This window comes from Podarcis cretensis (assembly GCF_951804945.1).
Source record: "Podarcis cretensis genome assembly, chromosome: 10".
NCBI classification, from domain to species: Eukaryota; Metazoa; Chordata; class Lepidosauria; order Squamata; family Lacertidae; genus Podarcis; species Podarcis cretensis.
In genome coordinates, this window is record NC_137179.1 from 14,611,757 (window position 1) to 14,625,812 (window position 14,056).

General features: G+C 43.9%; 1 protein-coding gene and 1 long non-coding RNA gene across 3 annotated transcripts in view; one reads left to right on the plus strand and one right to left on the minus strand.

Moving 5' to 3' along the window:
* The window catches only part of PDE3A (phosphodiesterase 3A), a 272,985-nt gene that overhangs the window by 253,778 nt on the left and 5,151 nt on the right, over positions 1 to 14,056 (minus strand). The gene's annotated exons all lie outside the window — the stretch shown is intronic.
* The window catches only part of LOC307225407, a 503,606-nt gene continuing 490,845 nt past the window's right edge, over positions 1,296 to 14,056 (plus strand). Inside the window, exons 1-2 of the long non-coding RNA XR_013842981.1 lie at positions 1,296 to 1,346; positions 1,724 to 1,772. This is a non-coding gene — a long non-coding RNA (uncharacterized lncRNA). The remainder of the gene's footprint in view (positions 1,347 to 1,723; positions 1,773 to 14,056) is intronic.

The following is a 14,056-nucleotide window of genomic DNA, read 5'->3' on the forward strand; positions in this document are numbered from 1 at the left end:
CATTTGCCAGAGAAAGAAAGAAAACAGGGGGACATTGCATCTATATTCTCTTCAAACTTTGGAAAGACAAGTACACGCAAATACAGAAGTGGCAGCCAACACTTGGTGGAATTTGCTTTTTGTTCTTAATTCTGGCAGCAGCAACAGCGCTGTAGTGTTTTCCAAAGAGCAGCAAAAACCCATCCAATTGCAAGATATCAGGAGGGCTCAACCCACTCCTGGGCAGAATCAAAGCCACAAAATGCCCCTGGGGCTCAGATTATCTCCCAGAGTTGATTTATTGATAGCTGAACACATACCTGACAGCTTCTTAGCCACCACCTAAACACGATCCATTAATCAAGGTTGGTATGACAAATATATAGGGGGAGAGAGAAGGGGAGTCTGGGAATATTGTTTCTTAACAAACTGGTCATACAGAGGAACAGCTCCAATCTGCCCTAGCTAGCTCATTCTAGCTAGCTCATTCTAGCTAGCCCATTTTAACTTTCCGTCCTATCTTCCTAAGTGCTAGCACCCTCTTCCCTATTTTGTGTCATCTGCAAATCTGGCAAATAATATCCGCCAATCCTTGATCCAAATGGTTCATTAAAAAACAAAGGTGTGTGACATCAGGTCCAGAATACGACTCTACTCAACACATCACTGTTATCCTATTAGGATAGCTTTGGGTACCAGACAAGGCTGGAAACAGGCAAGAGAGTCAGTGTATTGGTTGGAGTGCCGGACTAGGACCTGGAAGAATGAGGGTTTAAAACCACATGGAGCCATGAAGTTCACTGGGAGACCTTGGGCCAATCACAGTCTCTAAGCCAAACCTACCTCACAGGGTTGTTGTGATCATAACAATGGGGAAGACACAAAGCATGTATGTCACCTTGTATGTCATACCAAAACTCAAGAGGTGGGATAGAAATGCAATAATGAAACAAACAGGTTTGGGGGTGGGAGGATCTGCTGTCGTCCACCATTCCCAGTATGCTTAGTAGCGTGGGTGGGCAACAACCGTGTTGCAATCTGCACTGGGCAGCTGAGAACCCACATTATTTTTATTTCCCCACAGTGCTGCATTACCCTGGGGCATTGTGGGGAATTTAAAATGGCAAAACAAAATAAAAGAAAAAAAATTCCTTCCAGTAGCACCTTAAAGACCAACTAAGTTAGTTCTAGGTATGAGCTTTCGTGTGCATACCTAGAACTAACTTAGTTGGTCTTTAAGGTGCTACTGGAAGGAATTTTTTTTTCTTTTATTTTGTTTTGACTATGGCAGACCAACACGGCTACCTACCTGTAACTTTAAAATGGCAGACAGGTTACAGCTGCCTCCCAAAAGCACAGCCCTATAGGTGGGCCCGGGACGCAGGTGGCGCTGTGGGTTAAAGCCTCAGCGCCTAGGGCTTGCCGATCGAAAGGTTGGCGGTTCGAATCCCTGCGGCGGGGTGCGCTCCCGCTGCTCGGTCCCAGCGCCTGCCAACCTAGCAGTTCGAAAGCACCTCCGGGGGCAAGTAGATAAATAGGGACCGCTTACCAGCGGGAAGGTAAACGGCGTTTCCGTGTGCGGCTCTGGCTCGCCAGAGCAGCGATGTCACGCTGGCCACGTGACCCGGAAGTGTCTCCGGACAGCGTTGGCCCCTGGCCTCTTAAGTGAGATGGGCGCACAACCCCAGAGTCTGTCAAGACTGGCCCGTACGGGCAGGGGTACCTTTACCTTTACCTTTTATAGGTGGGCCCAATCCTGCCAACAGCACCACAAACACTCAGCGACCGCCTAAGTAAACCAGGTTCCAACAAAACAATGCCAATTTTCATCATTTCAAACACATCTAGAATTTGGCTTCACCTAATACACAGTTGGATTTTGTCTAATGGGGGAAATCGGATTCAGAGACTTACAGTTGTTAAGTAAATGGGACCCAAGTGCACCCTAAAAACTAATTCCTCACTTACAAATGTCATTTACACCTATAAACTGCCACTTTCCCCTTTGAAAACAAATAGTGAGGGAATTAACCCTCCTGTGGCTTCCATTCAGATGAATTTTAAAGAGAGTAGCAGTCAGTCAAACACAAGTGCATTGTTCATGATGCAGAGTGTGTGTTTAGGTTATAGGTGACACCAATGGAATTCTTAAAACCATTTGTTTTTCTTTAAATAAGAGAAAAAATGCAATTGTGTATTGATTATATATGATAAAAAATTAAAATTCAATAAAATATGATTGGAAAAACAATAACAACCCATCTATCTTCACAGGGGAGAAATGACTCCCAAACAGAGCCCATCCCTGCAGAATTTGCATTCGGCAGTTAGATTCAGTGTCAAACCCAAGCCCACAGAGATCAACTCCCCAATGTGGCTGATGAAAGCACAGAATCTTTCCCCCCATCCTTTACAGATCAGCTTGAATTTGAGCCAGTCTGGAAAAGGAAACACTTCACCTGATTCCATGCCCATTCCACCAGTCAAAGAGGCCCATCAAGATCTGGTCCACTGTCCGGATCTAATTCACCAACCCTGGGTTTGAGAGTTGGGACTACAATTGGGGGATATCCCCCAGTTCAAATCTCCACACAGCTTACTGGGCGACCTCGAGTAAGTTATTACCTGTCAACCTAAAACTACCTCACAGGGTTTCTGCGAGGACAAAATAAACACAGCGTTGTAAGGGAATGTCATTCCCTTTTAGTTTCTCCCCACTTTGTGGAGTATAAAAGGCAAAAATAAAATAAAATAAATGAGCCTCTCTGAGGAAAATGTCTGGCAACGGAAGGTAGCATATTTTTATTTTAATAGGTTTTTTATTAGGCTGCCATGTTTATACATTCAGGTATTTTTGTTGTTTTTTTACTGATTAAAATAGGTCCCCTGAGTAATCAGACAGCAGTGGTGTTGTTTTTGAAGCTATTAATTATTATTTTAACAAAAGTAATGCCAGGCCCCGCAGCTGGCAATGCCATCTTAGAATTCCTATTTGATTCTCACACAGGAAGGCACCCTGGCCTAAGATGGCACCGCTGCGCCAACCAAACCAATCTAAACTGGTCTTCAGCTGGTGGGTTCTGACTAGTGTGTCGCAGCCTGATCCAATTTGATTCATATGCAAATTCATGCAGGTTTAAAACAGACTTACTCAACTGTGATGCCATTAAATCTGGCAATAGACTTGATTTTTATTGTGTTTCTGCTTATTCTACAGAGTCAGAATAGGATGGCCTAAGCATCTAAACAAACACATGAACTGCAGCACAACTACTCTTAATTCAATCAGTAGGTTCAGGGAAGCAGCATATTACAGTTAAAAACGTTCACACCAAATAAACATTACTCATTGTGGGGCTAGACCTGTGAGCTGCTCATTTTCCACTGGTGTGCATGAGGCTGTGTCGCACATCTGGAAATTTACACAGCAGCAGCAATTTGAGAATTTCATTTAGGAAAAATAAATCCCATTCATTTCAGTAACTAAACGCCCCCTTGGAAGACAGGAGGAAATGTGGGGAATGTGGCACGCGAGCTCATTAATAAAAGAAATGGTTTATTCACCCGAAGCTCTTGGCAAACCAGTAATAAGGGCTGTATTTAAGAGGTTTAATTACCTGTGTTTTAAGTCGGTCCCAAAAATCAGATGCCGAATACAAACAGCACACGCCAGAGCTTCACCATTACAACTAAATGACATCATTAATTTGGAATAAAACTGAAATAACTACATTTGCAATGCTTTGATGGCAATATGCTCATTTTTCTAAGGCTGCAATCCTAGGTGCGGTTGCTGGAGAGTACATCCTATCAAACTCACCAGGGCTTAAATCTAACAAAATATAAAGCCTGCCCTTAAGATCAGCTCAGAACTGGGTTGCAGCCGGGGTGATCCTGAACATTGTATAGCTTTACATTCATAATATGCAGCAATGACCCTGAGAACAAGCCCGTGAATTTTTACTGTTCCACACATACTTATGTAATGTGATTAAATGTACATCCTTGGCCCAAGAGATTGGGGGGGGGCATAAAGAAAATAATCTTAATTAACCTGATTATTTGCTGAGAACCCAAGGTTCTTACTCATCATAGAAGACCAGCCAAGTGGGTATTTGCAATCCAAAGCTCTCCAAAGAAGATGATATCCAGATGGGGCATTCTTTATGTCCCAGGGCATCGACGGAAGGCACTCATCCGCTACGATGTCAGTAACGCTAAGCAGGTCTGGGTCTGGTCAGTGACTGGATCCTTCAAAATCTTCCAGAGAAAGCAATTCTTGCCTTGAGTCTCTTTCCATATGCAAACGGGTAGTAAGCCTAAATCATACACAAGCAGATCCCAAGGGCAACCATCACAGCACGCTACAGAAGTCTGGCAAACTTAACATCTTGAAGCATGCTTCCCATTCCCCTAAACACACATTCTTCAACATAAAGACACCACAAATCTGTAATTTAAAAGTCTGTCGTGCAATCCTTGCTCTCGATACTGTAATTTTCAGCAACCCTCAAATAATACCGTTTTGCAAGGGGAAGTTGACATCTGTAGAGGAAAATAAGGGAGGCATCCAGGGCTCCAATTGCATCACAGAACTGCCTTCGGGGACCACCAGTCCTGTCTGTGTCTCGATAGCATCCACAACTTTCCCGCATCCCACTTACAAGTGATGTAAACTGACTCTTTGGAAAGCGCAAACATACATAGGGATGCAAGAGAAATTCGGTTCAGCTCATGTGTAAAGGCAAAACTATCTTATTTGAACTTTCGAAAACAATGAAACGGTCAACCTTCAAAATTTGTACGTCTCTGAATTTTGTGATGGAATTCTCCAACCAAGCAACACATACGATAAAGGGTGAACCAAAATGTATATATTAGAAGAAAATAACGTGCAAAAAGGCATTATATTATGGGAAACTGCTTTGCAGAAAATTGTGGACATTGGGCAGAACTGCACACATATAGTAAAAGAAATTCACACTACAATGCTGGTGAATTTTCATGAATAAGTTTTTTAAAAAATGAACACTGATGTGGAAATGTGGAGAACTGAACTCAGGACTGGGAAAATGAGAAACTGAGAGGAAGGAAGGAAGGAAGGAAGGAAGGGAGGGAGGGAGGGAGGGAGGGAGGAAGGAAGGGAACCAAAATGGAGAGATTTGCCCATTTGTAGCACACACAAAGCAGAATGCAGTTGTTTAGGTCCTGAAGGGGTAGAATGGACGGTACTCTTGCTGTATATGGGAATACTGATTTTGCAGCCTACCAAATGTTAAAATAAATACACCCTAAAATTATTATTATTTAAATCAAGGAGACCTTTTCCTGGCTAAAAAATCCTTCTCTTGTGCAAAATTTTAGGTACAGGATCCTATGTGCCAGAGGCAGAGAACCTGCACCCCAAGGGCATACTGCCTTCATCCTAATTTCATGGGGTCTGGAGCCTGAAAGGGTCAGCAAACCTTTTCAGCAGGGGGCCGGTCCACTGTCCCTCAGGCCTTGTGGGGAGCTGAACTATATTTTGAAAAAATAATAATGAATGAATTCCTATGCCCCACAAATAACCCAGAGATGCATTTTAAATAAAAGGACACATTCTACTCATGTAAAAACAGGCTGATTCCCGGACCGTTCACAGGCCGGATTTAGAAGGCGATTGGGCTGGATCCAGCCCGTGGGCCTTAGTTTGCCTACCCATGGTTTGGAGGAAGCTGTATATAGAGAAAGAGGGAAACAGGGGGACAGTTCCATCAGGCCCTTCTTCAACTCTAATCTACCTCAGCCACTCCATCAGGCTACAAGAGAAGAAGAGATGGAACTGCAGCGCTCTGCTGAGACACCAACAACCTTTGACTCCTCCTCTGCACATTGTTCCCTTCCAGCTGATCGTTACAAAAACCTTGTAACTAAGAACTAGGCCCTGAGCTTGTTTTTTCCTCCCGCCTCCCCAACCTTCCCCCCCCCTTTCCTTATATGTCATTTAGATAGGTCTACAATCAAATCACTGATATTTGTAAGCTGCTCAGGAAGCATTTTTCGGCTGAAGCATGGGCGAAATTCTTTTAAAATTTATTTCTGTCTTGGTTCTTACACGTACCAATTAAAGCACAGGGCAAGCTAGCGATTAAAAATATCACAATCACAATAATAACAGTTTTAAAAACTCAATAAAATGACAATATATCACATCTAAAAATAAAAAACACAACAAACCACAGTGACATAGCAGTTAGCAAAATTATAACGAATTACATCCCAAGGGCCTGGATAAAGAGGAGAAATCACAAGTGAGATGGCCAGTGTGGTGGTCATTTGGGAAGGGTGAATAAAGCAGGTGTTAGAAAGAGGAGGGGAGAAGGAGATGGGGCAGCCCCACCCACATTTGTCTCTGACTCTGCCCACTGCCAGCTTGCAGTCTGTGGTAGGTCACTTCTAGGTGGGTCATAAGGATGGGGGTTAAATGAGTGTGAAGTGATTGGCCAGTGGGAACCCAAGGGGAGGAGTTACAGTTAGAGTTGGAGTTGTTGGGAAGTCAGCTGACAGTTGGAGAAGGAAGAGGGAGGATAAGTCCCTGGGTTGGTCTAGTTTTGATGTGAGAGAGTGAGAGAAACTGTTAGGAAGAGTCAGATAGACAGTTGGGATAATCAGTTCGCAGTGATTAGGAAGGTATAGGCCGGTAAAGAAACTAAGATTAAGAAACTGACAAGAAAAATTATCTGAAGCCATAAACTTGTTAATGCTTATAAAATAAACTTGCTTAGTTGTTTTAATGTTAACAACAGTCTGGACTCTGTGTGTGCCCGAGAGAAACGGGTTGGTGGCAGCGGGGAAGCAATCACAGTGGTAGCACAGGGATCAATAGACCGTCAAACGTCCAGGAACCCTGTGTGATCGCCAGTCACCTTAAGAGAAAGTGATCTCTCTCACACAGAGAGACACAAAAGGATTCTCTATCTTCGCTAATACTAGTTGCAAACCCTTTCTCAAAGTGTGGTTCCTTAGGGCAGTATCAACAAGTTCGGGGGAACCCAAGAATTGCAGTACATATTTCCTTCTCCATAAAAAGCAATGGGGAACAGAGACACTCACTCCACACTTGCCCTTCTCCTTTTGTACTTGGTCACCCTAACCACATACAGTGGACGCTTGGGTTGCAAATGTGATTTGTGCGGGATGCACGTTTGCAACCCACAGCGTCCACAACCCGCATCTGCGCACACACAGGTTGCGATTTGGCACTTCTGCGCATGCGCAAAGTGCGATTTAGCGCTTCTGCGCATGTGCAACCGCCGAAACCCGGAAGTAACCCGTTCTGGTACTTCTGGTTTTCGGTGGTCCACAACCCAAAAAAACGCAACCTGAAAGCGTCTGTAACCCGAGGTATGACTGTACAAAAGTCCTAAATATACTAATGATGAAGCACCACAATCAACCAGGTTCTAAAGGACAATTATATTCTAATCAGTTTATATTTAATTAGTTCTTCCTCGTTGAGGCAGCAGGGGAGAGAGAAGGTAATGTTCAGACATGCATGGGGGAAGTTTGACCTTTTCCACTGCAGTTTTGAGTGAACAAAAATCAATACGGCCCCAGCAGATCTCTGCAAAAACCTTTTCAAGAAATTTATTTCGAACGCCTTTCGAAAAGCTGCAGGGCGGGTGCAAATGCTAAGAGAACCCTACTGGCTCTCCTTTGTTAGCTGTGACTGAAGCTTTCCCTCGGAAATTAAAACAGTTCGTCGGCAGGGGGATAGGAATACTCATCAACTTACTGCCAGTGGCAGAGGAGAAAATACCTTTGGAGAATAATCTGAAAAATAATTTTGTTACTTGTTTTCATACACGCGCACCACAGAGAAAGAGAGAGAGAGACACCCCAAACATGGTCATGAACAGAACGGGGCTTTATGTAAACAAGGTATTTTAGTTTGGAACATTTTGTCGCAGAAATGGCAGGGGGGCTCGAAGAGGACCCATCTCAAAACTATTTCCGATTCAGTCAAAAGGTTTACGTTTTCACAGGCTTTGCATTCGCCCTGGGGAAAAAAACAATTATGCTGGTTGAAAGACGCAAAGCGAACCAGGTGGCGTGTGAAATTTTGGTCCTGCAAAAATTCCGGCCGGCCTTTCCCTCTGAACACGCAAACCCAGGACCCTCTTGATGTTGCTGGACCACAACTCCCATCAATCCCCAGGCACTGCCCATGATGGCTGAGGCTGATGGGAGTTGGAGTCCAAAATACTGGGGGCGGGGCACCAAGTTGGCAAATGGTACCTTAGCAAGACACCATACTGTAGCAATGAAAGCAGCTGCGCACTAAGAAAGACTATGGTTTGCCACATATGCCTACCAGCCCTCGTGTTGACACTTTACAAACAAATATTAATGTGGGAAGGGACGTGGGTTAAACCACAGAGCCTAGGACTTGCCGATCAGAAAGTCGGCGGTTCGAATCACCGCGACGGGGTGAGCTCCCGTTGCTCGGTCCCTGCTCCTGCCAACCTAGCAATTCGAAAGCACGTCAAAGTACAAGTAGATAAATAGGTACCGCTCCGGCGGGAAGGTAAACGGCGTTTCTGTGCGCTGCTCTGGTTCGCCAGAAGCGGCTTAGTCATGCTGGCCACATGACCCGGAAGCTTTACACCGGCTCCCTCGGCCAATAAAGCGAGATGAGCGCCGCAACCCCAGAGTCGGCCACGACTGGACCTAATGGTCAAGGGTCCCTTTACCTTTACCATATTAATGTGGGAAACAGGCAGGGGAGAATAATGGTGGGCAGTAATATGAAGACCAGAGAATGGGAAAACCCGAGGCTTTGCAAATGGTGTTGCAATACAACTTACATCATCCCTGACCACGGGGGCTTATGGGGGTTGGAGGCCACAGGGTCCTCATCCCCAGTTTCAATTTCTGTACTGTGTAGAGCAGAGATAGCCAACGTCGTTCTCTCTAGATGTTGTTGGACTCCAACTCCCATCAGCCCCCACCAACAGGGCCAATTGTGTAAAGGATGATGGGAACTGTAGTCCAACGGCATCTAGATGCCACTAAGCTTTGGTTATCCCTGATGTAGCTGAGCTTTTACGTATCAACACAGAAAGAAATTTATTCAGAGCTATCGGCTTGACATTAAATGAGGCTGGGAGGGATCCTGCTATCACAGGCTGCGAAATGCATATTGTTTCAGCCTCTGAATTCGCTCCCATATCACAATGTGTTCTCACTGAAATCGCTCTCAAGCCACATCTTCTGGATTCAACCTGTATTTGGAAAACCAAGTTAAGTGCAGCGATAGTGTACCACTACGGTTTACCCGATCACTTCTCTAGTTTTCCCTGGATATTCTCTTCCTTGCTTTCAAACTCAGTTCAGCTAAGACTAAAAACAGCTTTAAAGGGTTATCAGCTCAGAGTAAGTGGTTGCATAAAAGAAGCCCTGCAAGAGAATAATACCAGTTATTTCACCGGGGGGGGGGGGGACACATCTTAAACTACAAAAGGGCAGTCAGCCAACTATTCAGGCTTCCAGCCAATTCATTAGTCTACTAAACATATATATTTACATACCATAAAACCTCAAAACAGGGTGGTGTGGTGTTGTTGTTGTTGTTGCTTTAGAATGCCAAAGAAGTGGGTTTCTATGTGTGAGAAGACTGTTGCAAACTTAACAAATGGAAGTTCTCCCCTTCATTAGAATATCGTCGACTAGAAGAAAAATGCCTTTCTTGTCAAAGTCAGGATCGAAGGACCAGCCCCCACTACAAAAACAGCTTCAAAACACAAGCAAGCAAATGAAGGGCCCATCTGCATTATGCAAATTCCCAGAAACTTATCTACACTGATCTAAAGCAACCGCAGCTAATGTTGCTTGCTTTCTCGTTCTTATTCATCAAAGGAACTCTATAGCAATTTCGCCATGAAAGGTAAAATATTAGGGTCTAGCGCGTGAGGTTGCAAACAATCTTTACCTCTTTGCTCTGCAATCCTAACAAACTTCTGGTTAAAGGGCTAAGGCCCCGGTCCTTACTGTTCCAAAACCATATATATATATATATATATATATATATGCACACAGAGAGAGAAAGGCCACCTAATATAGACACATATTCGTGAAAATGGCATATAAAAAAATGACTTTATATATGTGAAGATGTAAATATCTGTATATTAGTTGAAATGGTAAGATAAATTGGTACTATAACGCTGGTGAATTTTTATGCTGACCCGTTCTTTAAAAAATCGCAAACTGGCGTGGAAAGGTAAAGGGGACCTGAAATTGGGAAATTGAGAAACAGAGAAACCCAAACTGACAGATCTCCCAAACTGACAGAGTCTCCTTCTTTGGAGGTCTTTAAGCAGAGGCTTGACAACCATATGTCAGGAGTGCTCTGATGGTGTTTCCTGCTTGGCAGGGGGTTGGACTCGGTGGCCCTTGTGGTCTCTTCCAACTCTATGATTCTATGATTCTATGATTCCCCATCCCTAATTGGCCAGCATGTCAAACTGGTTAACATCAGATTGAAAGACTGAAAGGATGCAACCCCATTTTTCAGAAACAAGCCATATATTTTATGTGGGGATTTTAAAAATAATTGTTCTTTTTTTTTTAAGAGACAATTAATGTTGGCTTCCAAACTTTTAATTTTGATTACCGGTAGGTATGGAGAACGGCTCATTTCAGCAGCACCCGAAATTTAAGGGAGAACTTCCCAGAAAGGAAAAATTTGTACAGCAGACAAATTCATGTAAGTGGCACAATTAACACCCTAAACATTGTGGGTCGCTCACGCCCACCACACACTCACAAACAAAATCAAAACACAGACTTCATCAGTGGGTCACTGTTCCAGATGTTTATCCAATTGACACGGCAACCCCCAGCACACACTGCGTTTCTTTCAGCACAGCATCTTTATGTACGCGTGTGTGTATTTAAACACCATTTAAAAAGAGCTGAAAGCCTCTACTGTATTTTGACTTCTTTACCTCCAGTAAGGCTCTCCTTTAAAAAAAAGAAAAAAGACTTCATGTCACACTTTTAACAAACAGTTTTATTAATTGCCAAATTCCCCCACCCCCACCTCTCAAATTGTAAGGGCTTAAAAAAAAAATTATTACATTTTAATCAATAAAGTGAGCAAAATCAGAAAAATGCCTTTGGAATCCATGTATGCCTTTTCCAAAATAGGGTAAATCGGTATTTTTTTTAATAAAAAAAGATGAAAAAAGAGCCTTAAGAAATAAAAATTATAATTAAGCTTTTACTAAATTATATAAAATTATATTTATTTAAAATTATATTTGTTATGTTATACACACATAAAACACACACATGCAATGTTCAACAATTGTTACCTTAAGCTTCTGTGATTTGTAATGATGATATATATTTTTTTTTCATGTAAATTGTTTTGAGGTCACTTGTGTGGGGGAAAGCAGTATATAAGCATACTAAATAAAAACAGTGGCAAATATTGCCAAAATACACACATACAAAAACAAAACAAGACCCCATCAATCCAAGTTGTTAAAAACTGCAATGAAGGTTACAATTTTGATCTAATCTATACACTGCTACAGCATGAAGTATTTGTCCTGGGATACACCAAATGTCCATAATATAAGCTACTGTATCACTGCAATCCTATGTACTATACACACACCCCCCCCCCTTAGTATAACAAACAATGAGAATGAAGAAGGCAGATGAGAGGGATAAAGGAAGAAACAGATAAGGAGGCATAAAATAGACACTCCTCAGAGAATCCTTTTTTATGACCCCTTAACCTCCCGAAATCCCACTGCTAGGGGGGCAATCAGATGCCAAGATCTGCCAAGATGAGCAGCCTAGGATGAAGCGGATCTCTCGTTCAGCTGGCGTGAAGTCCTCAACCCTAGCTCAGCTGAAGATACACCTACAAAACTTGCTCATCCCAGCTCAGCTGGGGCCCGGCCCACTGAAGATGGCGGAGCCGAGGCTGGTTTAAGCCCCGCAAAAGGGGCATCCCAGGGGCAGGACTTAAGCTGGATTCTCCACTGGCAACAATATTTTAAAGGCTTGTTTTCCCTCTGCCAGGCTTAGGCAAAGCAGCAGCAGCAGTCCTGCTACTGAATGGGCTTTGGATCGGGTGCTGTGCATAGGATTGCTCCCCAAGCGTAATTCGCCCTGTTTACCCAGTCTCCCATTTCCTTCTCTTTTGCCTGTGTCAAATTTTTAAGACTGTGAGACACTTCGGGACAGGGACCTCTCATCGCATACTTTTGCAAAGCGCTGTGTACACTGAGAGCATAAACGCAAAAAGAAATGAAGGTTGTTAGTTTGCACACTGTACTGCCAGAAAATCCCTTTCAAATCTCTGATCAGGTGTTTGCCTGGAAGCCTGGGGCCTAAATTTCAGCTTTCCTGGGTGTGTGGTAGCGGGCACAAAAGGAAGCCATTCACATTAACAGATGGCAAAAGCTCAGTGATAGATTTCATGTTTTGTGTTCATAATGTCTCAGGCTCAATTCCTGGCATTGTTTTCGACCTGATCCTTTTAACTGGCAATGGGAAATCCCTTTGCTGGAGACCCTAGAGTTGAAGTGGCATTTATAGTTCAGGTGTTGAACTACAACTCCCATTATATCCGGCTACAGAGGTTGATGGAGTCCAACCCACAAATTTGCCCTAGAGAGCTGCTGTTAGTCAGAGTACAACAATACTGGGCTTGACGGACACAACAAGGCTGACCTGCCAGAAAGCAACTTGTGGTGATCTCATAATATGGAAACCAAACAATACATGCAACGATATCTGTCCACATTTTTCCATCACTAAGCCTATCTTCAAGTTTCCCTGCCACCTATTTGAAATTGCCAGATCCTTGGGAGCAACAGCCTGCCATGGTACTTCTGTTAAGATATCATGTATGGGTGGCATAGTACCAATAATAATCATTTGCACAATGCAGCTTTCAAGCCCAGCCATGGGAAGTCAAACCTAAGATCAAATGCTAGGAATGCAGGAAGCTGGGTTATACCGAGTCAGACCACTCAATATTGTCTGCACTGACTGCCAGTAGCTCTCTAACTGGAGATGCAGGAGACTGAAATCACCTGTGTGCAAAGCAGCTGTTCTACCACTGAACAAAAAGAAGATAATGGTGTTCTAGGCTGCATCAACAGAAGTGCAGTGTCCAGGTTAATGGAGGTAATAGTACTGCTCTATCATGCCTTGGTCTGACCACACCTGTAGTACTGCGTCCAGTTCTGGGCACCACAATTTAAAAAGGATATTGACAACTGGAACATTTGCAGAGGAGGGAAACTAAGATGATCAGCGGTCTGGAGACCAAGCCTTATGAGAAACGGTTGAGAAAGTTGGGAATGTTTAGCCTGGAAAAGAGGCGACTGAGAAAAGACAGGATAAAGGTAAAGGTAAAGAGACCCCTGACCGTTGGGTCAAGTTGCGGACGACTCTGGGATTGCGGCGCTCATCTCACTTTACTGGCCGAGGGAGCTTGCGTACAGCTTCCGGGTCATGTGGCCAGCATGATTAAGCCGCTTCTGGTGAAGCCAGAGCAGCACACGGAAACACCATTTACCTTCCCCCCAGAGCGGTACCTATTTATCTACTTTTTGACGTGCTTTCAAACTGCTAGGTTGGGAGGAGCAGGGACCGAGCAACAGGAGCTCACCCTGTTGTGGGGATTTGAACTGCCAACCTTCTGATCGGCAAGCCCTAGGCTCTGTGGTTTAACCCACAGCGCCACCCGCGTCCCTGTATAGCCATCGTCAAATATCTAAGGGGAAGGATGGAGCAAGCTTGTTTTCTCCTGCCCCAGAGGCAACGGCTTGAACCAACGGCTACAAGTTACAAGAAAGGAGATTCTGACTAAACATCAGGGATAACTTTCTGACATTAAGAGCTGCTCAACAGTGGAACCGTCTCCCTCGGAAGGTGGTGGACTCTCCTTCCATGGAGGTTTTTAAGCGGAGGTTGGATGGCCATCTGTCATGAAGGCTTTGAGATTCCTGCATTGCAGGGGGGGTGAACTCTCAAGACTCCTTCAAACTCTGCAATTCTATGAGTCTAT